This window comes from Filicampus tigris, chromosome 17 (genome assembly GCF_054856515.1).
Source record: "Filicampus tigris isolate MCC_2025a chromosome 17, RoL_Ftig_1.0, whole genome shotgun sequence".
Taxonomy (NCBI): Eukaryota; Metazoa; Chordata; class Actinopteri; order Syngnathiformes; family Syngnathidae; genus Filicampus; species Filicampus tigris.
Window position 1 is genome coordinate 10,652,977 of NC_141233.1, and position 14,944 is coordinate 10,667,920.

Here is a 14,944-nt window from a genome sequence, read left to right on the forward strand (position 1 = left end):
AAAGTCACCAAGGAATTTGTGGAGGCTCAATCTCTCCCACTGTCTCACTTACCTCTGCAGTTCAAGCGTTTTATTATTCAAAACTACATTCACACTTAAGGGAAGAAAACAATCATTTGCGCTCTGATGTGGATTTTCACCATCGGTACATCTTTATTTGAATGAATCCCGTTGCAATAATGTAGGTGTAATATTTGCTGTACAACACATTGCAGTGCAATTTTCATCATCAGCATGAGTGTGGAGTTGCTACTTAGAAAGCACATAAGCACATTTCCCCTCAAAAGTCTCCTCAGGCGAACAATTCAAAGTGATCAGCATTGGTTTCGGGCGTGAAACGAATGAAAATGAAAGCTACCGCTGCGTCATCATCATTAGCACCGGGCTTACTGTTCACATTGTACATCTCGTATTCAAACACTGGTCAATTAAGATAAGGGAGTTCTTTCAAAGCCCCTGCTGGGAATTAGTTTTCATCGCAAGCATGTGGTCTAAATCACAATGGTCTTATTACTTGGTTGCATTTGCACAAAAAACAAAGAACCAACCACGGTCACCTGGTTCGGACACAGCTCAGGAGGGATTTTGGCCTGCTCCTCGATAAAGAAGCTCTCTAAATCCTTCAAGTTTCCTGCCTGCCTCTTGGAGATTCAAAGATTTTAATTTACTCCATGTTTCTATAGGGTTGAGGTCTGGAGACTGACTTGGCTGCAGTCGAGTCGAAAATAGTTCAACTTTGGCTTCCTCTGACCACAGCACGTTCTCAAATGCCTCCACTTATACTGTCGATGTGCATTGGCAAACTTAAGGCAGGCCTGTACATGTGCCGCGACCTTGTGGGCACTGCAAGATTTAAGTCCATTATGACCAAATGTTTTTTTTTTTTTCTAAATTGCCTTCAGATCATGAAGTAGTTTCGTGTACTTGGAGGCTTCTCCCTAACCTTGTCCGTGATCATCCTCACGCCACGAGGCACAATCTTGCACTCTCATTTTGTGCCTTCTCCACTTTGGAAAAATGGCGCCAATAGTTTGTCACCTTCTCACCAAGCCTTTTGCGAATAGTTTTGTTACCAATTACAGGTTGTGTCCCTGATGTATTTTTGTATTTTTTCAGTTTAGTCTTGTGCTATGCACTAATGTCATGGGATCAGGCGTATTTTTAAATGGTTGATTTTGCACAGCTGTGTGCTATATATGCACAAGCCAGTGTGTATATGAAATTCTATTGTATTTTTTGAAAATGCATTTTTAACTGATATTCATTCTACTATACGAAGCCCCTAACGCGAAATATGTTTCTCATTTGGACGAGAAACTTTCTCAGCCTAACAAGAAGTCTTGTTAGAATGCATAAAGTTTTTCCAGAAACGTTCTCGTTAGGATGAGAAATGTCCTTACCTGCGAGTGTTAGCTTATTGAGCATAGTACCAGACTTCAGACGTTTTAAATGTGTCACAGACAACAGAATGGTGGCGACTTACAAGTAAAGCTGCAATGTCCTTATAATGAAGTCCCATCGTGAAAATGTAACCAAACTAGAAATGCAAACTGAAACGTCTCCCATGCACACATGCAATGGGCTACTTTCTCATTCCAATGAAAGTCTCTTGTCATAACAAGAAAACTTTCTCACCCGAACAAAAAACTTTCTTGTTAGGTTGAGAACGTTTCTTGTCAAAATGAGAAACAGATTTCTTATTTTTCCCCTGATGATTTTTTTTTGCGCTGATTCTGAATCTGCCCTAATTTTTTACTCTAGCACACAGGGATGAAACCCCATCATCATCATCATCAGCATCATTATCATATGTAATAGAGTAGTATATTTAGTATTATTTATGAATTAAGAGTTAGGTTGATTTTTTAAATCAGCGTCAAAGCCAGCTCTGATTAAAGAGGAAGCCACCCCCCCCCAAAAATGATTTGCAATAATATTTTCTATCCGCCTTCACTCGTCTAAACATAATGCTCTGATTATTATTACCTGGAATATGAGTTTAGAAGCAGAATTCACCTGTTTTTAGCCATCTCAGGGGGCGGCCATTTTGTCACTTCTGTCAACTGAAAATGACATCCCAGTTGCTCAGGGCTCAGATAACGACCAATCACGGCTCAGCACCAGTTTTCTGAAGCTGAGTCATGATTGGTCGTTATCTGAGCCCTGAGCAACTGTGATGTCATTTTCAGCTGACAGCCAGTGGCAAAATGGCCGCCCCCTGAGATGGACAATTGTATTTCTAAGTCAGCAAACTCACCAAATTTGTATTTCTTTCTAAGTCAGCAAACTCACCAAATCAGCATGGGATCATACAATAATTTACCCTCCATTGTACATGTATCTATATTGTCGCTGTTTTTTTTGTTCTTTTTTAATGACCACCTACTCGTTGAAGTTCACTTGCATGCCAAAAAAAGTGTGCTGTCATGTTGCCAGAGGAATGCTAATCAAGCATCACCCTTCACAGGAAGTCCACGCACTTGAGAAATACAGAAATTCACACGTGCATTAAAATAAAAGGGAAGCCTCGCGTGTCTTGAAGGTACGAAGCTGTGTCAGAGATATGAGCGGCTGGTTTGTTCAGACCACTTTCTAATTAGACTTTGCGCTGCCACCATTGCTCCTCATCTCAACAGCAAGCCCAACAACACCTGTCCTCCTGCCTGCGAGCTTTTTCTTCCTAATGAGCATGCATGCACACACACGCACACACTCACCGTTTCTACTTTATTTACTCGGATAGTATTTTTTTTTTCTTCCGCCCGTTGCGAAATCAGGACAGATTTTTAACAGCTGTGAGATAACTCCTGCCCCCGGCACACAGAGCATGACAACACACATGCACACGCACGCACACACACAGGGAGACAAAAAGCTAATTAATGTTTTGAAGTGAGTTTACAGGACGCTATCGTGCTACACCAATTCCCTCTATTTCCTCATCCTTTGCCTCTGCCTTTCGTATTGTTTTGCGCAACGTGCACACCATACACGTGACACATACAAGATAGAAACGTCTCACAAGTTGTGTGTTTTGATGCATTCACGCAAGCAGTTTGAGCCAGTCATAGTAAAAACACAGAAAATATTTGATGGATTAGTTGGTGTCTTTGAGGAGCTTAGGTGGTCTATGTCTTAAAAAGCGCCAACACCTGCCAATCTTTACACTTCCTTGGTTACACGAACGTAGCTTTTTGCGTATTCGCCAATCGAGTGCATCTTCCATGACGTGGATATTAAATGACTGCTGCATTACTGTTTAATGGCTCTGAACCAAATGAATCATTTAAGAGGCTCCGCCATCAAAGCCACGGAACCCTTTGAACCAAGATTTGGAAGTGTGGGAAATTAACATCGGAGTGAAGGGTACGCAATGCGCAGCGGCTCAGATTCAGCGTTTGGCTTCCCCGGGATAACGGAATGTATGCGTTTTCACTTTTTGCAATACACATAGTGCTGTTATAAATATAGAATTAATACAGAGCAGTGATTCAGAATTTGAATGCATTATCGTTAATACAGGATGTCGAACAATTGCCTTACTGTAGTGCTGTTTTGATTTGTATTAAGGCCCGACCGATATATATTTTTTGAGGCCGATGCCGATTCCGTTAGTAGGTCGAATGAAATTCTGATAACCGATTAATTGGCCAGTTAATTTAAAAAAAAGCAACATTATGAATAAAATAATTTCTTTTTTGGTATCGTACAACAATAAAGATATGAATAACAGGCAAACCATTTTATAATACTTTGTTGTTTGGTACTTATTTAACTTTACAACAGAGAGAAAATCATCAAAAAATGATTTTTTTTTAATGTCTTTATCTTTGTCTTATGTTGTAATTTAGGGCGGTGGTTAATGACATTGTCTGTCTTATGTTGTAATGTGTTAAAAAAAACTGCAAAATATCTGCCCTTTCAATCGGCTGGCTGATTAAATCGGTCATGTGACCTCGGCAGGGCTATAAAACATTACGTGTGTTTACAAGAGCCTCAATAGTCATGTAAAAAATACGAAAAACAACTTTGGGAATGCATAATTCATAGCGCAGGCTCCTCCATCCACTAGTATGATGATTTATTGACTTGACACGTCTGCAATGTGTACATTTGGAGCAAACGTATGCGCCTCACCCTTGCTTTTCCTCGCCAACTAAATGGCTCACATCGCTCAGGTTAAAAAGCCAGTTCAGTAGGGCGATATGAATGTTTGATGAACGGTTGTCATGATTCATGAACCACTGTGGATTGTTGCAATGTTTTTAAAACTATACGATTATATTTGCAGGGTGAAACACTTGGGTTTCTGTCGCTAGACTTTCGCTCCGTGAGGATCAGCTCCATACAGTGGCAGGTTTCGGCATGCGCAATATGTGCGGCGGCACAGAAAGAGAAAACAAGAAACATAAATGGAATTTAATGCCACATACTGTCTGGTTCTACAATATGGCACAATACAATTGAAGTACATACATATCAGTTAGCAAGCGGCAAGTAAATTCTATACTGCATACTTATTGTAGTACATTACATGTAGCTGTCATCAAGCTGTTCAAACGGTGAGTAATTTTATTTTATTTTAATTTTACTTTGATGTGCTATACAATGATTGACTTCTCTTTACACTGGTGTCACGTTTAAGAATTTCAAAAATGTCATTAAAATTTGTCTGTTTAGCTCATAACATTTTTATGATGGTGACAGTTTGGAACAAGTGAATTAACTTGATATTATTTCCGCTGCTATTCTTTCGGGTCATTATGCTATTATTTGCTAATTGCGGTCTTGCAGTGTTAGTTTTTTCTGTCCATCCATCTTCCTCACAGGTCACTGTTGTTTTTGTTTTATTGTTTCTTCTCTGCTGTTGTTTTAAATTATACTTGCTCAGTCCTAATGCCTACTTTAATTCCATTTACGCCGTTTGAATCAAGTACTTGCCTGCTGGGTGTTGGCTTTCACTGTTTGCTTCCTTTGTATTTATGAGTGTTTGCCGTCACTGCGATATTTCCAATTACCTGATGGAATAGCACAGTAACTCACATGGAGTGAATACAAAGATCATACTGTTTGCCGAAAACACTTTGGTTCCTGAAAATAATGTGAGAAGCAAATGAAAGAGCCACAGAATGACAGCTAAGTATATTTGAATAGACAATGTGCTCCAAGATAAAACTGCTGCAACGTGCAAAGTTCCCTTTGCAATTTTCTCACGCGTCGCACAAAGTAGGAAAAAAAAAAAAAACAACTAACAAACTCCTGCAGTCACTTTATATGCTAATAGTGTGTGTGTTATTTATTCTGGTCCATGCAAGGCTCATTTATTGAGGCAATTACAGGTTTACAGATGTGTTCAAGGGCACTGAGACACCGAAGCCTAACGATGAGTAAAAGGGCTCTTTACTGTCCAATATTTGAAACTGAATAGACACCAATCATAATAATAATGATAGTAGGCATCTGTAGCCTGCTAGTGGAATACAACTAACAGTATAGAAATTTCCCCCAAACAAATGAATGAATCCCCATTGGAAATAAATAGGGCACCGTCAGGATTATTCCCTTTTGCTCAGTCATGTTGGTTTGGCATACTGTCACTGACATACATATTTGTCATCATTTTTTTTTTTTTTTTAAGAAATTCCAATAATTTCTCGGTCAAAATAAATATGTTACCATGTCCTAATCCATTGAGTTTTGAACCAAACATTATCTGAATTCTCCATGCCAGGAATTATATGTGCCACTAATTTATTCCCAATTTATGTTTGGTCATTATTGTGCACACCTATTCACAGAGTAAAAATGATTCTTGGTATTGGCAATAATATTTATTCAATGTTTATGATTATCTCTCTTTTGTCTTGTTAAAAATCTGTCTTGACAGCTGCTGACAGTGACTACATTAGCGAGATACTGCCCCCAGTGGCATACAGAAATATTGCAAGTGTCAGAAGTGACACAGCTGATGTCAATGGCACTATAATGATGCCTTCACAGCAGTGTGTCACGAACACCGTGATGAAGGCCAGTGGGCTGTTATATGTTGGTGTTTTCTTTTGTTTTCTAATGGAATGTTCCTGTAAATAAAGGCTCTCTACACATAGAGTATCCAGCTGAGTGCCTCAACCTTTCAAACTGCTTTTTGATGAACATTTGACTCTTACCAGAGCACCGGGGGATACCAGCAGCGCTCCAGCCCTTAAAATCATGTTTTTGGAAAGTGGGAAGGAAGCCGGACTATGAGGAGAAAACCCAGATTCCAACCCACAACCTCTCTTCTGTTAGTCAGATCTGCAAACCACTCGGATGGCTCACCACTGTGTCGTATGAGATCGTCAGCCAGGTACGCTTGAGATAATTTTCTGATTTAATTAGGCCAAAAGTTACACTGGTCAACAGCAAATTTTAATCAGAGATGGCTTTCTGTATCCCTAAATGTATTTTTTATGCTGACTGAACATTTTACCTAGCACATCAAGTTTTAGAGATAGTTTAAAGTCTGTTTTATACATTTTTAGCATGCATTGTAATTCATAGATATAAGGTTCCAGAAACAAATTCCGCCTGTAGCGGAACCCAACCCTTAATTCATAAATATTACTGATGTGGTAGAGAAAACAACATGGTCAGATTCAGAATCGGTGCAAAAAAAATCCTATAGAAAACTGTACTTGAATCTGATTTAAATCCTATAGAAAACTGTACTTGAATCTGATTTAAAAAAAATAAAAATAAAACATTGCTGACTAGGGTTATTTTCCACAAATAAATCACAATAATTCCCCCTACTTTGTGGGGGTTACTTTCCAGAATGACCCCCGCCCCACCAAAAATGAAAATCACAAAATAGACATACCATATACCTTCTGTGCTATCATTGTCTTCATGTGTTCATAGCTTTTGTGATTTTTATTGTGCCTACCGTTAATTATTTGTTATAATGTATATTGTGAAATGCTTGAAGGAATTAGTGGCTTGGTATTTATATTTTGTAATTGTCTTTTGATGTATTTTTTTTTTACATCATGGCCAGCTAGGGGACTACAGATGAAAAATAGCCTTTTGGCTAATTCTGGCTTTTTTTAACCATGTTTTTTCATGTGCTATGTGAAATCCCCTTTCAAATAAACCTCTCTATCTATATTTAACGTCTTAAACAAGTCGAGAGCCCAGGCTTTGAGCTGATCACAAAATGGTCAGATTAGAACAAAAGTACCAGACAATGGTTCAGTGAATAAATCTACCCGAGTGTATTTGAGGACTTTATATTGCCGTCCCAAACTATTGCTAGCAACGTTAACAACACAACATCTCCCTGAAATCAAATTCAATAGCTAATTAAGAACGCTAAAAAAAGTACTCAATTGCGCTGACAATGTATTACACGGCGCCTGGTGCCGACGTTTAGCAGCGGTTGCAGCGTTAGAGGCTAGCAACTAGCCGCTAAGCAAGTGCCCCATATAGGCTGCCAAGAGCTGTTGGATTACTTTTCACAGGCAGTTTAATAGACAAAAATGACTCTGCAAATTTTGATGCTGCCAGCCTCACACAGTTGCTGTTCCTACTGATCACTTTTTAATACCAGGCTTACTAAATTGTGTTGTTTAAGCCGGCAAAATTGCTAGAAGTTCTGACGTCACTCTGTTGCAAAGTTCAAAATCCATGAGGAGAGATTTGTCTAAATTCTCACTTACTAATGTTTCTACAGAGGAAAAATAGTGTTTTGGTAATGATGCAATGGGGTCTCCTGAAAAGTGATGATTTTGGAGATATTATGATGATCCGGTCCAATGCCAGCGCAATGTGCCTTGGTTCATTAGAGGTTGGGAAACATTGTAGCAGGTCACAATGTTGGACACTTTCTCCATACACATGACCCGACCACTCGGAGGTAACGCGGTGATACAAAAGAGAGGCATTATACACAATTTCCCTGTGCTGACTTTAAGTGAGTCCTTGACAATGAAAATACAAGCAGTGCAACGCCCATAAAGCGTGGAGTCATTGAGATGTATAGTGGCGTTTATTGCGTGTGAGTGCGCGATGGTCGGCTGACTAACACTCGGGGCGAGAGCTACGACGTTATCCGTGCGTTTACAGCGCAGCTGACGTGTTTATCGCGCCAAGTTGAAATAGTGCAGAGAGGAAAGGCGCGGTGAATTCGTCATGGAGCCGCAGAGGGTACGCCGCCGCTCATTGGTGGTCCCGAGCACATCGTGGCCTCCATCCCGCCTGCAAGGTCGCGTTGAAAGCTGAATTTAAAAGGCTGCTGGTTTTCAAGCAAGGCGGCATCACTTTCAGTTTGGGCGGCAAGCTGTGCCTCAATGTGAAACCTGTGAAGGAAAAAAAATTCAACATAATTTTCTGTCCATGTTTACTTCCTGTCTCGTATAATGCCAATCACGGAACATTTTGTGGTTTTCATTTCATCTCAGTTGCAAAATAAACCTTTTATTTTGACTGTATGGGCCATGCAACCTTAAACCTGCTGACACACTGCTGTGACACTGGTGCCAATATATTGATTTGTGGTGTAAATGACCTTGTACAATTGGATATGAAGTCCATTTGGCTCCATATGGTGCTTAGTGTGGATTCATTGCACTTTCAAAAACGACCCCAAATAAAAGCCTCTCGAATGGGGATCACGTTTTGTCTGCTTTCGTCAATTGATTGGCTTGAACATCAGTGTGTCTCCATGACGTGCATGCTGAGAGTATTTGTTGCTAGGTTACCAGACTAGCTTATCCACATGAATATGCTGTGACTGTAGGAATGACAGAAACCTCACTGCAGCGCTGCATGACCCTTTCAGACCGACACTTGGTCAGCAAATGCCAAAGTCAAACACTGGCATTGCATTAGTAAAAGGAGCGAGTGCAGCTTTGGACTGGTCCATTTCTCAAGTCCCCACATCATATGCTTTACTCGGGTGTGGTTAAAGCAACAATCCATCAAAGACTGTTTGTATCACAAAAAGGTGTTTGCAACTTGTCAGTGTCCCGTCATGGCTGACCAGCTTGGATTCAAGTCACACATTTTGTTTCTTTGCTTTCTTTTTTCAAACCTCTACAGGAGCACAAGTCACTGCTTTGTGGGGAATCGATGTACATTTATTATAGTGTGGTTTGTACAAATTTGCATCTCGTTTCATTTTTCAAACTACAATAGGCAACTGCGGCACATCACGTGCTAACTTCTAGTCTTCTAGCATTCGTTATGTTTTTCATTTCAAAACTGTACTCAAAGTGAAATCACAGCTTTGTTCCTGAATGCATGATACATGTTTGAAGATAATTGCTACAAACATGCAAAGAATGAGAACTACAGTATGTGGTAGTGAATTGTGGAGATATAGCATTAAACTGTTTTCACAATTTCACCAGTGGCACACTTGGGTGTCTGGCATGAGTCACCCCTCCCCAGTAGGCTAAATAAAAACTTGAGTGCCTTCGTTCGCACAAATTTCTACCCAGGGCAATTGTGAGTTAATTATTTGTAGGCCCATTTCTAGCAAGACAACATGCAGTTAGCCAGCTAGCTATGCCTCACCCTGAAATTGCATCTTCTTGCATGCTAGTTTACAGAACAGCTCAACGTCATTATTTCCGCTGGCCAAGAGATGCCTGTTAGCTTGCGAGCTAGCCGCTGGCTAGCTCCTCTAGTTGCGGATTGGAAAACTCTATAATGACCTGACAGGATACTTTATTTATCATTGTCAGAGTTCTTAACAATTATTTATTGTGTTAAATATAAATTATTTGGCACTCTTCAGTTCATATCTGGAAAGTCCTCATTTACGCTGATGCCGAGAGGACAAAAGACAAGAAACAAAACAACAAAAGAGAAACTTTTTCATTAACAGTTACGTTCAAAAGCAAAATATTTTCTGATCATATTATTGAAATGGTACACAATAATAATTCTGTTTCAGAGTATTTCTGTAGGATGCAGCAGAGAGTCAGGGGAACTTTGACCAGTAAACCCCATAACAAATCGTAAACTCAACATAAAGCCAGCCAACTCTGTCCATAGATAGCACAGTACAGCTATTTGTTCTCAGATTTCGACACTTTTTGAGTCAAAATCATTCCTTGTTATACAAAAAAAATAAAAATAGGACTAACTCCAAAGGGCCCCGATATTTTGAGACATGCCTCACTAATATAAATCCAGTTTAAACGGCAATTGTAAACCAATAATGGCTCGTTGACCTAACACCGCTGACATTTTGGTCCTCGGGCTGATCAGCTTTTCAGATTGTTGACATTTGGATCAAATTTTGTATGCTTGCCACGTCCATTTTCAAAGTGAAACTGATGAGGATCTTAGTAGCTGAGAAATGCCTGCCTTATCTTTTGCCAGTTGTGACTTTGTTCGTATATGCATTTATTTATGTGCGTGTGTGTGTGTGTGTGTGTGTGCACGACAAGGGCTCGAGGCCAAGGCAGCCGCATGGATGGGAGGGTAGACTGGTTCAGGTCTCGGTGCTCAGAGGTTTCGCACAAACACATCTGTCAAAACTGGCACACAAACCAGCCTTATTAGTGCGAGAGACTGCACTCGGCCACCCGGCGCGGAGACCTCAGAGCGTTCAAAGTTTTAACGTCTAACCACTTTCTCTTGAGGTTAAAAGAAACCACACACACACACACAAAATGAAAAGTTATGATGATTAAATATTCAAAGGCTCAAGTGGCGGGAATGTTTGTGTGCTTTCAAAACTACTTGCAAGTTTTTTGAATACTTTAAAACAGAACCACTTGCTTGGAAAAAATAAACTGAGTAAGAAAAAAAATTTGTATTGTTTTTGCACATAACACAGAGAAGACAGATCCTTTCCTCGCAGTTACATTTCTGATTCTATATGAGCGTTCCGGTCCTTTGAAGGACCACCCGCATCCCTCCTTTTCCTAAAAATCAACTCGTCAAAGAACTGAAAAAACATCTTGGGGCCCAGAGCCGAGGTTCACCATGCACTCGACTCCCTGCGGTTTGCCTACCAGTGGATGATACCATTGTAACTGCTGCCCAGGTTCCATGGAGTGAAGCTGTGAGAGTCATGTTCTTTGACTTCTCAAGTACATTCAACACCCTCCCGATTCTCCTGCTGAGTACCGCGCTGATCATAGACCTCGCAGGGAGACTTGGCGACAGCGGTGAGCAACATCGGCACTCCACAGGGGACTGTGCTTTCTTATGAGCTATTCATCCTGTATATCTCAGACTTGAAATGCAACACAGTCTCATACATAAAATCTCGGATCACATGGCAAAAATCCCTGTGCACAACCTTTTTTTTTTTTTTTTTGTTTTTTTTTTAAATTTATTTATCTTTTTTTATTTATTTATTTATTTTTGTTTCAAGTATGATTCGGAGAGATGTCAGGTCATCAGCATTTGACAGCTTAGACTTTGCAGTTTGTATCATATCATTACCTTGCTCATGGCTTACCAAGTGACTTTGGAGCAGAATTTCCACCTGGCAAGAACTTTTACTGAGTGTTGTTTTGGTAATGGTGGAGTAAATCACACATTTCCATGCAAGAATGATAATTTTCTGCTTGAATCCTTTGAGCAAGCTGAAGTCGGTGTGCATAAAGCAACCGCTGAATCTAGCTGTCGTTTCATAGTTCCAGTGCAGCTCTCCGGATCGACTTTCCCTGGTTTTACTTGAACGGGGTTGCTGTTGTCATTAGTCACCGTAGTAAGAGGACTCGAAATTGTGATAGATTAAATATTTTGATGTAAAGTGCATGAATTAAGACTAACAAATACATAAATGCTTTAAATTGAAGAAAATGTTTAATCACTTTTGTTGTGACAGTTGGCGGCTCCAGGAAATGTCGGCTAATTGTTTGTTTCTGTGATGGTAAGTTCACTCCTGAACCTAACAAACAGTTATCCAAATACCAAATGCCTTTCTCCTTTTAAGGCAACATGATAGCGGAGGAGTAGCTAGCGTTAGCTGGCTAGCTTGCCGTTAAACAATAGTGTGATGGAAGATTCCGTTAGAGGAGTGACTGTCAAATGAGGCTTTTTTTGGGGGTTGACGCCGGGAAAATCATGTTGCTAAATGTCTCGAGATGATGCAGAGAGAGGTCTGGTAGGTATCGTATCAACTGCTTTGTGGGCTACTTGATATGGGTTATCAAGTGTGTGTTAAAATGCTCCTTTTCCTTGTGGTGTTATGAATATTTAAATTCCTGTTTTCTTCCTATAGCACAGCTGCTGTTGCGACAGCTAGTGTTGTGGGAGGTGTGCATTTTTTTTCCAAATATAAGGTTTTTGTGTTAACGGAGAAAAAGAGTGGTTCAATTAGTCTACATTTGGAAGTGAACATACACACGCACGCAAACAGTGATCGGTAGAAGACAGCTGCTGCCAAGTAGAAATCAAGCCCATGCCAACGTACTCCTCGAAAGTTTGCCCACATGTGGTCATGCCACGCTTAACAATTCACCTTCCCTTTAGTGAGGCCAACTGTTCGGCAAATTAATTTCTTGTTCAAAGCTGTTTATTTACAAGTCGCAGAGCAGTGGTAGAGCGGTTCTTCCAATTGCATAATAGTCCCAACAGAATGGAGTGTGAATTACAAATATGTCAAGGTAGACAACATGTTTTTCGGATATCGGTGTAAAGGTCTGGAATCAGATTGGTTTTTGATACATTTCTCTTTCTTAGTCCGCCTCCAGCAACATGTCATGCGCATTACGAGCCCTGTGATAAATTGACTATGTTAAAGCTCCTGCTACCACCACCAGTGAGCCCGAGGGCTGATGTGTTGTTGCATTTCGAATTGGGAAATACACATTTCACCCAAGCAAGTTTCCATGCGCGTTTCTTGGTCCTTTTTCTAGAGCTCTGACCAAGCAACATTTGCACCAAAATGAACTATCGAAGATAGATTAAGGTTTGAGTGAAATGTTTGTGCTTTACAGTGCTAAATTGGTACACGAATGACCAGCTTTTTTGTTAATTAAGTTAATACAAACACATTTATTGATCACTTTCAGAGACTTGTAAACCAGCAGGTGGATGCCACAATTTCAAGTAACGATTACAATTTGGAATTCATTTAAAATGTTCTGGAAAAACAAACAGATTTAATCTCAGTAAACAGAGAAGCAATTGCCTAAATGTGTTTTGCTTTTTCTGTGTTTTACAGTGGTTGACTGTAAAATGGTACTGAATACAATAATTATTGACTTTTCATTATTTAACTTCAGGAAAATTGTTTTGAAATTACAAGTGTTTAGCTTTGGAGGTTCCAATGTCTCTTGATCATGAATTAATTCATAACATTGTGTTAATGACTACCTCCACATCTCTCAATTTCAACCATTCCAACATCAAAATATATATATTTTTCAAGACCTCCTTAGAAGTACTATTTTTCTTTTTTTGTGCATTTCCCATTTTTTTTTTCCAGAAAACATTTTAAATTAATGGAAGAAATGAATGTTAGAAATTCTTTGCAAATTCAACATTTCCACACTAATTTGAATCATTCAAATATGAAAGTTGTTTTTCTTCGGAAAATTCACAACATTCACCGTTCCTCAATAGCTTGAAACATTATAACATGTTATGGAAATTGCACTTACTTTCCAATCAAGATCTACTTGATCGGTTTGCCAATGACTCTGCATCTTGTTTTACACCCCACCACCGATGACCAGTAGATGGAAGCAGCGCAGCATAGACCGAAAGGCACATTGGATATTTTTTTTTTTCACATGGTGTGGCACAGAGGAGCTTCTCTGGCTCCTCTTTTCCTTTGAGAAGGGTGACGGGTCCTTTCAAGTCCCTTCAATCAGGCCCCCATAAAGGCAGACGGAGTGCATTGCTTACAGCGGGGACCTTGCTTCAGCTTCTTTCAACACTGACAGACAATTCACATCCAAGACACTTCGACCAACATTGCGGCATTGGAATGAGCCGAGTGTAGGCACTGAGATGTTGTGGTCTGGTAGACGCAAGAAAAAAAACAAAAAACGCTAGCATGAGTTAAGGATTCTTCCCAAATAACCCCCCCCCCACCACCAAACTGGCTGTGATCTGAAATTGAACCAGCGTTTTTGAAACCTCGATTCTGATGTACGCTCTCTCACGTGCTGAATCACTCGCTCTAATTAATGCTCAGCTGTGTGAAGCCGGGGATTAGATCAGGCCAGGGAAATCAATGGCTTTACGGCTGAAAAAGTGGAGCGAGAGCAATATGTGAGTAATCACGCTGGGTGAGGATCAGGGGCACCAGCGAAAAACATTTCAAGGTTGAGTGTCAGTCACATGTGGATATGTGCAGTGCGTGTCGACGGATTGGAAGCGGGTGCCGCGTCCGTGGGATCGTTTGGACCGTGACGTTCACACCGATGGACGCTTTGAAGCCTTGAGTCCTCCACTCCTGTGCAAAGACTGCAGCCTCAGCAGCATGTGGAGGTTCTTCCTCTGGGTTTTCCCAAAGGAGGTCAGACCTTTGGAGAACCTATAGGAAAGCTTTGCAGTTTCACTTCTGTTCTTCTAAAAGGCTCGCGGGACTGATGGATCATCATCACGGCTTGTTTTCTAGTATCGATATAGTAACGAATTAAGATCCCTGATATCTTAATTCCATTTCCCTGTGGTGTCTGTGAAACATGCACCTGCCGAGTCATCTCAGATTTGAAGGCGGATTTAAATGTAAATGAAATTGTCTGTGGAATTCTAGGGCTAATTATTGGCACGAGCAGCAAACGGCGATAGTGCCCAGGAACGCTCCCTGGTGCCCAAAGCCATTAATGGAAGCGCTGTGTGCACTGTTCCGCTCATGACCCCTCTCCATCATCCGTCGTCTGTTGCCGATATTCTGTCGTGTACCTGTTTATGTCACCGCCCCAATGGCGACCAACATTCACACTTCGCTTGAAAGAAAAGTCTTGCGTGTTGCTGGGAACGATAA

General features: G+C 40.4%; 1 protein-coding gene across 1 annotated transcript in view; it reads left to right on the forward strand.

Annotated features, from left to right (window-relative positions):
* Window positions 1-5,990: 5,990 nt before the first annotated feature.
* Window positions 5,991-14,944, forward strand: part of gabrb2b (gamma-aminobutyric acid type A receptor subunit beta2b) — a 340,043-nt gene continuing 331,089 nt past the window's right edge. The window contains exon 1 of the mRNA XM_086057386.1: window positions 5,991-6,346. The gene's annotated coding sequence lies outside the window, so the exon portion shown is untranslated. The remainder of the gene's footprint in view (window positions 6,347-14,944) is intronic.